This window comes from Oryctolagus cuniculus, chromosome 3 (genome assembly GCF_964237555.1).
Source record: "Oryctolagus cuniculus chromosome 3, mOryCun1.1, whole genome shotgun sequence".
In the NCBI taxonomy this organism is placed as follows: domain Eukaryota; kingdom Metazoa; phylum Chordata; class Mammalia; order Lagomorpha; family Leporidae; genus Oryctolagus; species Oryctolagus cuniculus.
This window is the reverse complement of record NC_091434.1, coordinates 15,190,159-15,202,345: the sequence shown is the minus strand read 5'-3', so window position 1 is coordinate 15,202,345 and position 12,187 is coordinate 15,190,159. Positions and strand designations below refer to the sequence as shown.

General features: G+C 46.7%; 1 protein-coding gene across 2 annotated transcripts in view; it reads right to left on the bottom strand.

The window, feature by feature from the left end:
* The window catches only part of SERPINE2 (serpin family E member 2), a 62,264-nt gene extending 53,176 nt beyond the window's left edge, over nt 1–9,088 (bottom strand). Inside the window, exons 1-2 of one of the 2 annotated variants that reach the window (XM_051848113.2) lie at nt 8,954–9,087; nt 8,337–8,451 (exon numbers count right to left, since the gene is read on the bottom strand). The gene's annotated coding sequence lies outside the window, so the exon portion shown is untranslated. Of the gene's footprint in view, nt 1–8,336; nt 8,452–8,953 lie in introns of both variants that reach the window. The other variant, XM_008259238.4, reaches the window with a different exon arrangement.
* Nucleotides 9,089–12,187: the final 3,099 nt, after the last annotated feature.

The window sequence follows — 12,187 nt, the reverse complement described above, 5'->3', positions numbered from 1 at the left end:
CACATCACACCTGTTCCTTGATACTGTAGAGTTTTATCCAGCTCAGTCTAAGTTCTTCCTTTTGGACTGTGTGCAAATGTGCTCCACCTTCTCCATCCAAAGGTCAGTACTAATTTTAGATTCCAGTTCCAGAAAAAAAAAGAAAGAAAGAAAGAAAAACCACTAAACTGTCTAAGGAATGAACCGGGGCGGGGGTGGGGAGGAGAGGCATAAAGCATTACTTCAAACACAAGAAAGTGTTGGCCTTTTTCCATGCCATGTGTTGGGCTGTGTTACTGATGGGTATCATGCACGCAGCGAAAAGACTATCTTTTGAAAGGAGCCCTGCGATTCGATAGGAATCTTCTCTTGGAGAAGGTGGAAATACTGATGGGACACACATCTTTAAATTCCATGCTACCAGTTCATACTTCACACATTCCCACACCTGCATGCAGACGCTGGCACCTCCACACACAAGCTGTATGAGAGTGGACACTTCGGCTGCTCCACACTCTTCTTTCCTGATTGTAGGAGTGGGAATGATACTAGTATTTATCCTAGAGGCAGGCACGAGGCTCAAGGAGAACACACAGAGCCTGTGTCAAAGGAAAATGAATGCCAGTTGAGTAACTTGGAGGTCCAGTATACCCCTACCCTTCCCTCCTGATCATGGGGTGAACATGTGACTCAACTTCAGCCAATCACAGTATTCCATCCTCCTGACCAAGGTAATTGGTGCAGGGAAGGGCACATGACTAAAACTGAGCCAATCAGAGTTCCTTATAGGATAGACACTGGCAGGGAAGCTCCTCTTTCCTCTTTGATCACATGGCTCTTTGGTAAGCTTGGAGCTATTTACAGGCAACTTGAAGATAATCAGAAATCAGAGACAACGAGAGAGAAGACAGCCCTCAAACCCTCAGTCTCTGGTTCCAGTCAACATCAGGGCCAGAGTTACTTCTGTCATGGCAATAACAATGTAAGCCAATAATAGCTCACCCTTATAACCCCATATTTCTGCCTAAGTTATTTACATTTCATGTTTCTGCACTTGTAAGTGAAAGATAATGCTATAGTTAATAGTCCACATAATTAGAACAGTGACCAAATCCTTGATAAAAACCATGTCTTCTTAACTGGATTCTAATTTTAAAAATGAAGAAAAATAGAAATTTCAGTAGAGGACGCAAACACTACCACTACTTATATAGCACTTGCCCAAAAGAAAGAAAGAAATGTCTATTTTCATTTTTGGTCACCTTATTCAAGTTTCGAGTGGGCTTCATATGTGGTGTTAAATTCTTTTGAATATCCACCTCACTTTCACGATTTGGCTCATAAAAATGTAGGACAATAACAAGTGTTCAATTTTTCTATAGTTAGAATTGCTGGCACTACATGGAGGGGCAAAGGTGGGGTGGGAGTAGAAGACACAATACTATTTTTGGTGTGTTTCCAAAAAAATGTCCCAATTACCAGAATTATTACCAAGGGGTAGTGACAGTGGGGTGGGGGTAGAAGTGAACAGGTGTGTGTGTGTGTGTGTGCAAAAATAAAATTCATTTACCAAAATATTCAACCAGTACAAGAAATCCTTTCCACCTTCTCATAGGATTTGTTTTTTCCTTTTACATTAAAATCTTTTCCACATTATCCTCCTGATAAAAATAGAAAGGCACAGTGGATTCCAATTCTTGAGTTGTCTTCTGAAGCAAAGGGCAAAGTCTAAGGTTAAACTGTACCAAGAGTCTGGGTGTTCCTGATCTGATCTTGAACTAAAGTGTCCACCCCAACCTTTGGAGGAATTCAATGATGAAATAAGGGGACATAGTTTCAGAATACTTGAATAGAATTACAAATAGTGAGAGGGTTCCTTAGGCTCAGTGGCCATCTCCATGCACACAAAGAATCCTAGGAGGGAGGCTGACGTCTCTAGACCGGGCTCCCATCCAGACCTAGAAACTGAGCAGCAGAATAAAGGGGAGACTCAGTGACTGTGGAAGCAGTCTTGGCCCGTTGGGTGGAAGGTGGCATTTCTCAAACAAGAAGCAAAATCATACTAATCTTTCCACGTTCCTAGACAAACTGGGAACTCAGAGATTAAGAAATAAAGATATAATTTATTTCATTTCACTCCATTCTGCATTTCAGAGTATGTTTTAAAGATCCAACTTTGATTTTCCAATCAGGCCTGCAATTGTTCATGAGGAAAGATGGCTTGCAAAGAGAAGACAGGAACATGTATGGATGGAGAACTGGTTTATCAGGAAGATCTAAGTACACAGGACCCCCTTTATTTAGCATTTTAATAAACACCTCCATGTGGGAATGCAAATCAAGTCTTAATATGGGCCTACAATGCTACTTCTGAGTACTAAAGCTGAATAATTTTATGGGCTTTAAAAAGAGAGAAAGAGAAAGAACTTCATAGTACATAAGCACAGAAAAAATGTATTTAAGAAAAGATTTCATCTAAACTTGACATTTGTGAAAAAACTGGATCATTAAAAAAAATGAAACAAGAAATACAGAATTTTAAAAAATAAGACACCTCTGAGATCAGTTATTTCAATGAATCCATGGTATAGACATGGAAACTGAGTTCCAGATGGCCAACCACACAGGTTGTTAGTGCCATGACTCCAACCTTCACCCAGCCCAGGGCTTGCCCTGCCAAACTGGGCTGAAGATATTCAAAAAACTGCCATGGTGGAAAAAAATCTGGTCACCAAGAAGTCACATATCACCATCAACAGAAGGTTAATATAAGTAAACTGAAACAAATTCTCCTAGCTCATACAAACCATGAAATGCAGACGGAGCCCAGCCAATGAACCTCAAAAAAGACAGAACCCAGCCAGATAAGGGTTCAGATGAGGATAACCGAAGGGAACACAGGCACAGAGGCACTTCTGTATTCGATTTATGCTTTTTTCTCTAAGTAATGTTCTGTTGGGGATAGTTGTTGTGGCATAGCAGGTTAAGCCACCGCCTGTGACACTGGCATCCTGTATAAACACTGGTTCAATCAGGTCTTCAAAGAAGGAGGTACCTTTCTCTGAAGGGAGGAGAGAACCTCCACTTTGACTATGACCTTGTCTAAATAAGATAAGAGTCGGAGAACCCAAAAGGCTTCCATAGCCTTGGAAACTCATGACTGGAGCATAGGGAGATTACTGATGCCATAAACAGGAGTGTCAATTTGTAAAGTCAACAACAGGAGTCACTGTGCACTTACTCCTCATGTAGGATCTCTGTCCTTAATGTGCTGTACATTGAGATTTAATGCTATAACAAGTACTCAAACAGTATATTTCACTTTGTGTTTCTATGAGGGTGCAAACTGTTGAAATCTTTACTTAATGTACACTAAACTGATCTTCTGTAAAAAAAAAAAAAAAAAAAAGAAATTATCAATTCCCAACTTGACTCTTGACTCTCACTTGGATTAAACATGACAATAGGTCTGATCTGATTTCATCATCATTTAAAAAATCATCTATTATTTTTCACTTTATGTTTCTGTGTGGGAGCAAACTGTTGAAATCTTTACTTAATGTATGCTAAACTGATCTTCTGTATATAAAGAGAATCGAAAATGAAGCTTGATGTGAATGGAAGGGGAGATGGAGTGGGAAAGGGGAGGATTGTGGGTGGGAGGGACGTTATGGGGGGGAAGCCATTGTAATCCATAAGCTGTACTTTGGAAATTTATATTCATTATATAAAAGTTAAAAAAAAAAAAAAAAACACTGGTTCAAGTCCCATCTGCTCCATTCCTAATCCAGCTCCCTGCCAATGTGCCTGGGAAAGCAGTAAAGATGGCCCAATTACCTTAGTCCCTGCCACCACGTGGGAGACTCAGATGAAGGTGCAGGCTTCTGGCTTTGGCCTGATTCAGCTCTGGCTGTTCTTGCCATAGAACCAGTAGATGGAAGATATTCTCTCTCTCTCTCTCTCTCTTCCCCCCCCGTACCTTTTCAAATAAATAAATAAATCCTTAAAAACTGCAATAATAACTACTAATGTCATTATTTTAAAAACAGACATGGTTGAAAAAATTTCAAAAGCATGAAGAAACATTAAATTCAGAAGTATCAAAGCCAGAGGTGGGGATCTAGGGGAGAGCTCCCCTTTAGCCCTGAAATACAAGCACTCTTCCATAAAGCAGGCAGTAAACTTATGAGAAATATGAATATGGTTTAGTTCAGACACTGTTACAAGCCTTTGGGTCCAACACAATTGTGTGTATGAAGCTACAACACAAGCATGTGTGCATGAATACAACACAGAGTTTACAGTCTAGCAGGCAAAGCCTGATGTGGTGGTGGGCCCTGTTGTAATACCTATTGCCCAGAGTCATACGATGCATTCCCAACTCAGGTCCAAAACCTGCCATGATAGAGGTATGCTTGGTGTAGGATGGATATGCAGACTGCATGTGTGTCACGAAGGGCCAGGGTAAGTGATTGCCAGGAAGGATGCTCTGGTTGAGATGATACTAGACCCAAGTCTTGAAAAGGCATGGTGGTGGAGGGAAACAGGCAGATAATGAACACAACAGAAGGAGAAAGGGAACAACAGTGGACCAATGGGCAAGGAGGCAGTGCACAGCACCAGGGTATTCAGCGCCTACAAGACTTTTTTTTTTTTTTTAAGATCTATTTATTTATTTGAAAGGCAGAATTACAGAGAGGCAGAGGGAGGGAGAGAGAGGCCTTCCACCTGCTGGTTCACTCCCCAAATGGCCTGCAAGGCTGGAGCTGGGCCAACCTGAAGACAGGAGCCCAGAGCTTCTTCCAGGTTTCCCACATGGGTTCAGTGGCCCAAGCATTTGGGCCATCTTCTACTGCTTTCCCAGGCCATAGCAGAGAGCCGGATGGGAAGAAGAGCAGCTGAGATTCAAACTGTTGCCCATATGGGATGGCGGCACCACAGACCAGGGCTTTAACCCACTGCATCACAGCGTTTACCCCAAGAAGTTCAGTTTTGCAAGAAAATAAAGTTTCAAGAAGGGACAAAGCAGGCAAGGAGAAAGGGGCTGAAGAAAGCTTGCACTCTGGTAGGTCACAACAAATGGCCAGCAGCCAGGGGAGTTCCTGCAGCACTTGTAGAAAGCGCAGGGCTGAATGTTGAGAGGAACCCAAGGTCTGCACAGGGACTCTCCCAAGGCAGCTGAGCAACTTTGGGAAGCTCTGCAAGTCTCTGGGCACCAAGTGCTGAACAGGATACACCAAGTCTCAAGGCTGAGGCCCCCTGGGGCAGTCTGTGCCTCCATATTTATAGTTTCTCCACTGTTATTTGGGATATAGGATCCATCTTGTCCCATCTCCTCTCAGGGAGCTTGCAAGGCAGGAGGAGGTGGTAAGGTTTCTGGTTTGTGATCAGCAGAGGCTTTGGTCTCAGCTCAAGTGTGGTGGCTCTAAAAATCAGTATTAACCAAAAGTCCAAAAGCATTGGGAAAAACTCACGTCCTACATTATACAGACAATGGAGATTTCACCTTTTGATCTGAGATATCAAACTTAATGATCCAGTGTAACTACTCTTTTGCAGATTGGTATACCCCCAAATCAAGAGGGAGGCAATTAATTTTTATCAGGAAGGACACAAGCATTTCTGGATTTGGGGAGCCGAAGGAAAGTCACACCAGCAATAAAATGGAAGACAGAAGAGATGCACAACTAGGAGCAGAGAGCTGTGCGGTAAGACACTAGGGATTACCAGGCTGCTGATGGCTGTCTCAGCCTAGGGTCACTGGCTCTGAAGCCCAGGGGAGTCAGAGCAAAGGCAAGGAGCTAGAAAGCTACTGTCTGTGAGGGCCACAGGTCCAGGGGGAACCAGCAAGCAAGCAGCCTCCAGCCTAGATGAACACTGGCAATTCAGCAGCGGTTGAGTGCTGCCATATAGGAATGTAAGTCTCATATTCCAGGCCATCTGACTTTTTTTTAAGAGAAGCTATAAATGCACATGACATCTCCAGATTTCTAAGTAACTCAGTTTTTGTATATTTTGTTCAAGCCAATAGCATACTGGCCAGCTGGAAGTGGCACCTCTGGCTACCATTGTGCCTTTTCTGGATGCTAAAACAAGGCAGGCCCAGTGTGATAGGACAGAGGTTGGTGGGAGTCTAGAGCACCGAGAGAGGAGGAATGCTGACTGGCCTAGAAGAGGGGCAGAACCACAGCCAAAACAGAAGACAGGGACATATTTTGGTTCAAGATAAAACAGATTTGGGGTGAATGCAGAAAACTCACACCAACTTTGGATTTACTGTGGTTTTCTTCTCTAAAGGATGTGGCTCAGCCCATGAGACTAGGTAACTAACCAGAACACAGCTTTTAGCTGGGAGACCCACCAGGGACTCACATCATGCTGGGATGTTGAACCTGTGGGAACACAGTTCACCAAGAACTCTGTGTAGATTGGAGAGGGGTAAGAACAGGGCCCTGGGTAACCCCAGAAGATGCCAAGGAAGCAGAGGAAAAACCCAGAAGATGGCAACGAGGTAGAGAAAAGCATCCAGAAGGAACGAATGAGCTTCATCAAAGACCATAGAGGGGGTTAGTGAACACCCACAGATTGCTTGTTCACGAATATGGGGAGCTCTGTTCACCTTGCAGAGAGCTGAGAAGTTAGAGGAGACTGGGGAAGTGTCAACAAGTTTTAAAGTCCTGGGGAGATGTGGTGGTCACTAGAGATAAGGTGGGGGTGCACGGGACGATGGTTAGGGCATTTTTGCCTCAAAAAGGGGAGAGTTCATAAGCAGAGACGGACAGAGACATGAGACAGGGAGTAAGACTGGGTTGAAGACACAGTTGGAACCAGTAGTCGCTGCCCTTAGTTTCTATGATCCCAGTTCAAATTGATTTCTCTTCTACCACAACACCTTGGTCATTTTCCATCATTTTATAATACATGAGGAGGTCTTTGAAAAGTCTTGAAAAGTATGTATTATTAAAAAAAAAACTATGCATGGACTTAAATTTTTTTTACAAAAATAAACATGTTTTAATTCCATTTTCCATGAACTTTTTGAAGTACCTTCATGTTTATGTTGCTTTTTGTCCATCTTCTTTCAGAAGAATGACCATTCTAAGACAGCAAAGACCTATTATACTTTATATATTTATATATGAGGCTGGAACACAGTATTATATATGTAATACTATGATCTATCTATCCACTCTGGTGATGATGACCTCTATTTCCGGAGTACAGTAGGTCACTCACTGAACCCGAAGGCGGAAGGCCTTGGAGATCTCATGTGTTAAACAAGATCTCCCTGGAAGTGCCAGTTTGCAACCTGGAAGGAAGGAGTTTGCGGTATGGGGACACTAAGACACGGGAGTTTGATTTCAGATGCTGAGCATCTCTAGACAAGGGAAGACTTGATTTAGTTGGAGGACTTTCTGCCGATGCTGGAGGTCACTGGATTTGAGGTGGTCGAGGAAGTGAGACTTCAGAGCATCACTCGCAGGGATTTTGGCCAAGAGCATGAGCCCACGAGTTAGGGAGAACTGGCTGGAATGAGACAACAGAGAGCAGAGAGCTGCGGCCCAGGCAGGGGTCCGGCCACCACCGCATCTCCAACTCTACCACATTACGCAACCTCCAACTCGCATTTAATCACCCATGTGTGGAAATGAAAATGCACACCCATCAAAGACTGCGTAATTTCTGTCCTCTTAAAATTGCACTAATGTGTAAAGTTCAAGAGAGGTGGAAATTTTCTGCCTCCATTCAGATTTTTTTTTTTTTGAGTGAAAAATGGATGGCATCTTGGTGACCTTCAGTCATGGGCCTGCACAACGTTTTCCAATACGGTTTGAATAAAGCACCAAAACTTGGGGCAACTTTCATTTAGGCTAACATCTTTCTCTGCTGAAATATTTCAGACAGCACATAATGGCTCATTTAGAGATGCAGATGGCATTGGAAGTACCTTCCCTGCTGTAAGTGTGCCTGGGATACACAAATTAGCAAAGCTGACATCTCTTCCAGTTATCTGTGCTCAACTTCTGGTATAAAATCTCCACGGTACAAAATGATCAGATACATTGTTCCAGAACAGTTCAGAGAAGGAGGCTGCTTCCTGGCTTGGAAGAGGAAGTCAGACCTTCCAACACCTTTTTATGTGGGTGCTAAATCTAAGAACGCCGTCTGGAAAGTAGTCAAAGCAAGACAGAGCAGCCTTTGAGGTTCATTAAAAACACTAAACCCTCGGCAGCATCTTCCATAACACCTGAAGGTGGAGCGCTGTCTTATGTAAGAGAAACCTCCTCTCCCTGCTCAGTTTGTCGCCAACTGAAACACCTAATTCCGCCCAGAATTTCCAAGTCCTTTCGCCTTACCTGTGGCCACTAACCGGTCTCGCAATGCTCGTTTCTACGGATGATAGCAACAGCCAGGACCCGCTCACAAGGGCTTGAATCGGTTGCAGAAGCCAATGTCAACCACCGGTTACCTCTACAACGCCCAGGCGGAGATAACAAGTGAGAGTTCGTTTGTCTGCCTCTACCTGACGGCGCGCAAAGTACCGGGCAGGGGACGTGGGCGAGCAAGCCACGTTCAGGGTCACGGGCGCCAGCTGGGAGGGACGGACGGAAGGCGCCCCGGACTCGGGGCTCCCCGCCAGCCCTGGGTTTCCCGCGGCGGGCGCACCTGGACACCGCAGCCGCCGCGGCCGCTGTCCGCCCTGCCCGGATCCCACTCGGAGATCCCAGCGGGCGGGATGGGGGAGCTGGGCGCGCACTCAGGCTCGGCCGAGGCAGCCTGAGGAAGGCAGAGAAAGTTGCCTTCTCCTCGACGTCGGCGGCCCCCCCTCCGCCCCGCTAGCCTGCAGCCGCGGGCCGGGTGCAAGGTCGAGGCGCGGAGCCAGCAGCGCTCGAAGCCCCGGAGACCGTGCCGCGCTCCGGGGCAACGCCGGCCGCGCCCTCCCCGCGCCCGCGGTCGCGCAGCCGGTACTCACCACTCGCTCGGATCCCCAGGTGGCTGCCGCGGAGGGCAGCGTGGCCGGAGCCGGGCCGGAGCCGCGCTCGGCGGGGCGGGGGAGCCGGGGAGGGCGGGCGGCGGCGGCGGTGGCGGGGAAGGGAGGAGGCGGCGGAGGAGCCTGCAGACGCCGTGCAGCCCAGAACGCAGCTGGGCGGCCGCGGCAGCAGGGGCTTTATCACCGCCGCCGCCGCGCGGGCCCCCGCCCCTTCCTGCCGCCCCCGCCCCGGCCCGCCCCGCCCCGCCTTCCCGCCGCCTCCTTTGTGTGCCCGGCGGGCCGCAGCGTCCCCGCGCCGGGACTCCGGGACGCCCCCCTCTCCGTTCCCGTTCTCCCGGATGCCGCCCCCAAGGGGTCCGCGTCGTGAGACTGTGCCCAGGCAGCGCTTAGGAGAGCAGCCGACCCCGAGGTGAGGCGCCGACCCGGGCGGAACGGCGCGTGGGTTGCCCGCAGTGGGTGTGCGGATGGCGCGTCCCTGAGCCCGCAGGGCGCAGCTTGGCTGCCCCCTGGGAGACACAGAGGGACTCCCCAGTTAGGTGCCCACCCGTCCAGGGGTGGGCGTGAGGATGCCAGGACGCGGCCGGGAGGGGGTGGATCAGCCCTCGAGGCGCTTTGCAGGGTGCCCTGGAGCCGACTTCTCGCTTCCTCGGGACTCAGGGGCGGCGGCGGGGCGCTTCGGGCACGTGGCAGACGAGGGAACCCAGAAGGCTGATTCTTGGCTGCGGAGACAGCCTGAAGTATCCGCAGAGTCCTAGGGGTCCAGCCCGTCTCAGCTGGCGACTTCAGATGCTGGGACCCTGTGAGCAGCAGAGAGGCGCGGACGCCGGGGTCCCCAACAGATCGCTGCGGGCCCTGTAGCCCAGATCTTGCATTTGCAGCCCTCCTTTGCGTCGTTTGCGGGAACCCCGCTTGAATGACAAGTGTCTTTATTTCCAGAACCCTCGCTCTCAGGCCCAGGTCCCCCAGTGGGAGAAAGAAATGCCGCCCGTCTCCTTTGACACAGCCCTGAATTGAGGCTGCATCCGCTGCTTGGAGCAACTTGGAAGATGCCTTTGCAGCCCTCCGCTGGCACGCGGTGACCATGCTACGCAGCCTCTACACGGTGCTGGGGCCGGGCTCCTTTTAAAAGTGAAATCTAGGCTCCTCCGAGGGTGACCACAGTCAGTCCGTCTTTTTTTTTTTTTTTTTTTTTTTAAGTTAGTTTTTAAAGTTTTTGGGATAGCATTTGTGATTTACGTTATAATCAGAGGCTTCCTTGCTCCATTAAACAGAACTGAACAAATAAAAGGTGAAAAGACCATAGTCCAGCAGGAAAGTAGGCCAGGGGCATAAACAGCAATCAAACAAAAAAGGTGTCCAGCTTCCTTCGTGTATGTTTTGAAATAATCACAAAGTCATTAAAACTGTAATAGAATATAATTGCTATCGATTTTTTGAAAGAGGTTTAAAACAAAGTCTGACAAAACAGTCCTGTTTGTTTTCCTTGAAAACAGCGTCATTAATATCACAAAGTGAGGGATCCATGGCAATATGATAACTTGTGGAAAGAAGGGTGTATTGTCAGTTACATGCATGACTCAGGAACACAGTATATGTATAACTATTTACCAAATGACAAAGAAACAGAAATTTGGCCCCCAAATAAGGAGGAAATGCAGGGGACAAAAAGCAAACCTGTTTACGTCACAGGCGTGCTAACGTCCTGGGCAGCATGTGAATCCCCTTTCCTTGTTCCTGCTGCTTGAAATGCACTCACCCCAGGAGCTGCTCCGGATTGCTCCTCAGTACTTCAGGTCACAAATCAGATGCTGACTCCTCCCGCCAGAGTTTCCTCTCTAACCTAGCACTTTCTTCGCAGGCCTTATGATCTAATTTATTTGCTCGCTGCTTGCTAATTTTCTTCCACTGTTTACCAGAAGATGCTCCCAGAGGGCAGGGAAGTGATGCCAATGCAACGTGACTTCCAACTTGTTCTATCCCCAGCGCCTAGAGCCATGCAACAGTAGTGGCTCAGTGACTATTTGTTGACTGACAGATGAACAAATCTCAGGTTACTAGTACACATGGTTAGGACTGCTCCAGCGATGGTGTTGTGACTTGGTTGGGTGAGGAGAAGTGAGCTGGAGCTGGGAGAAGTTCCAGTGGAGTGAGGGGGTACGAATGAAGAGGAAAACATTCAAAGATGGCTCAGTGTGTTAAAAATATTAGAAGTAGCCTCTTCCATATAAAGGGAGTTATTCACTGAAACTACTGGAGAAACAAACTAGGACTGTGACATGGAGGTGAAGCCAAATGATGGAAACTTAGCAGATTCCTTGCATCTGTTTCTTTCCTTTTCTTTCTTCCTTTCTTTCTTCCTTCCTTCCTTCATTTCCTTCCTTCCTTCCTTCCTTCCTTCCTTCCTTCCTTCCTTCCTTTTCTTTCTTTCTTTCTTTCTTTCTTTCTTTCTTTCTTTCTTTCTTTCTTTCTTTCTTTCTTTTTCTTTCAGATTTATTTATTTATTTGAAAATCAGAGTCACAGAGAGAGAGGTGTTCCATCCACTGGTTCACTCCCCAAATGGCTGCAATGACTGGAGCTGGGCTGATCCAAAGTCAGGAGACAGGAGCTTCTTCTGGGTCTCACACAAAGATTCAGGGGCCCAAAGACATGGACCATCTTCCACTGCTTTCCCAGGCCATAGCAGAGAGCTGGATCAGAAGTGGAGCAGCCGGGACTCGAACCAGTGCCGATATGGGAAGACAGCACTGCATAGGTGGTTTTACCCACTATGCCCCCATCCACCACTGCATCAATTTCTATCCCAATCACTTTTTAATTGAAATTTTTAATTGAGATAACTAGGTTCACAGGAAGTTGTAAGAAATAATATAGAGAGGGCCCTTGTTCACTTTGCCTGGATTTCCTCAATGGCAACACACATATTAACATTGATACATTGATTCAGATCTCACACACTTTGGTTAAATTTTCTGCAATTTTAAATTCTTAGTAAGGTTATTTAAAAGGTAAACCAGTTTTGAAATAAATACACAAACATTTAAAAGGGTTCAGTCTCTTGTTTTAATGGAACCAATGTTTTTCAAAACACCTTTATCTTTCCAGTTAGAGCGTGAATAGGATCCTGATTCTTCATCTAAAGGAGACATTCAAAGTCTTTAGGATTTATCTTTTTGTTTAGATTTAATGCGTTCACTTCCCTGTTGCGTCCTGTCCTG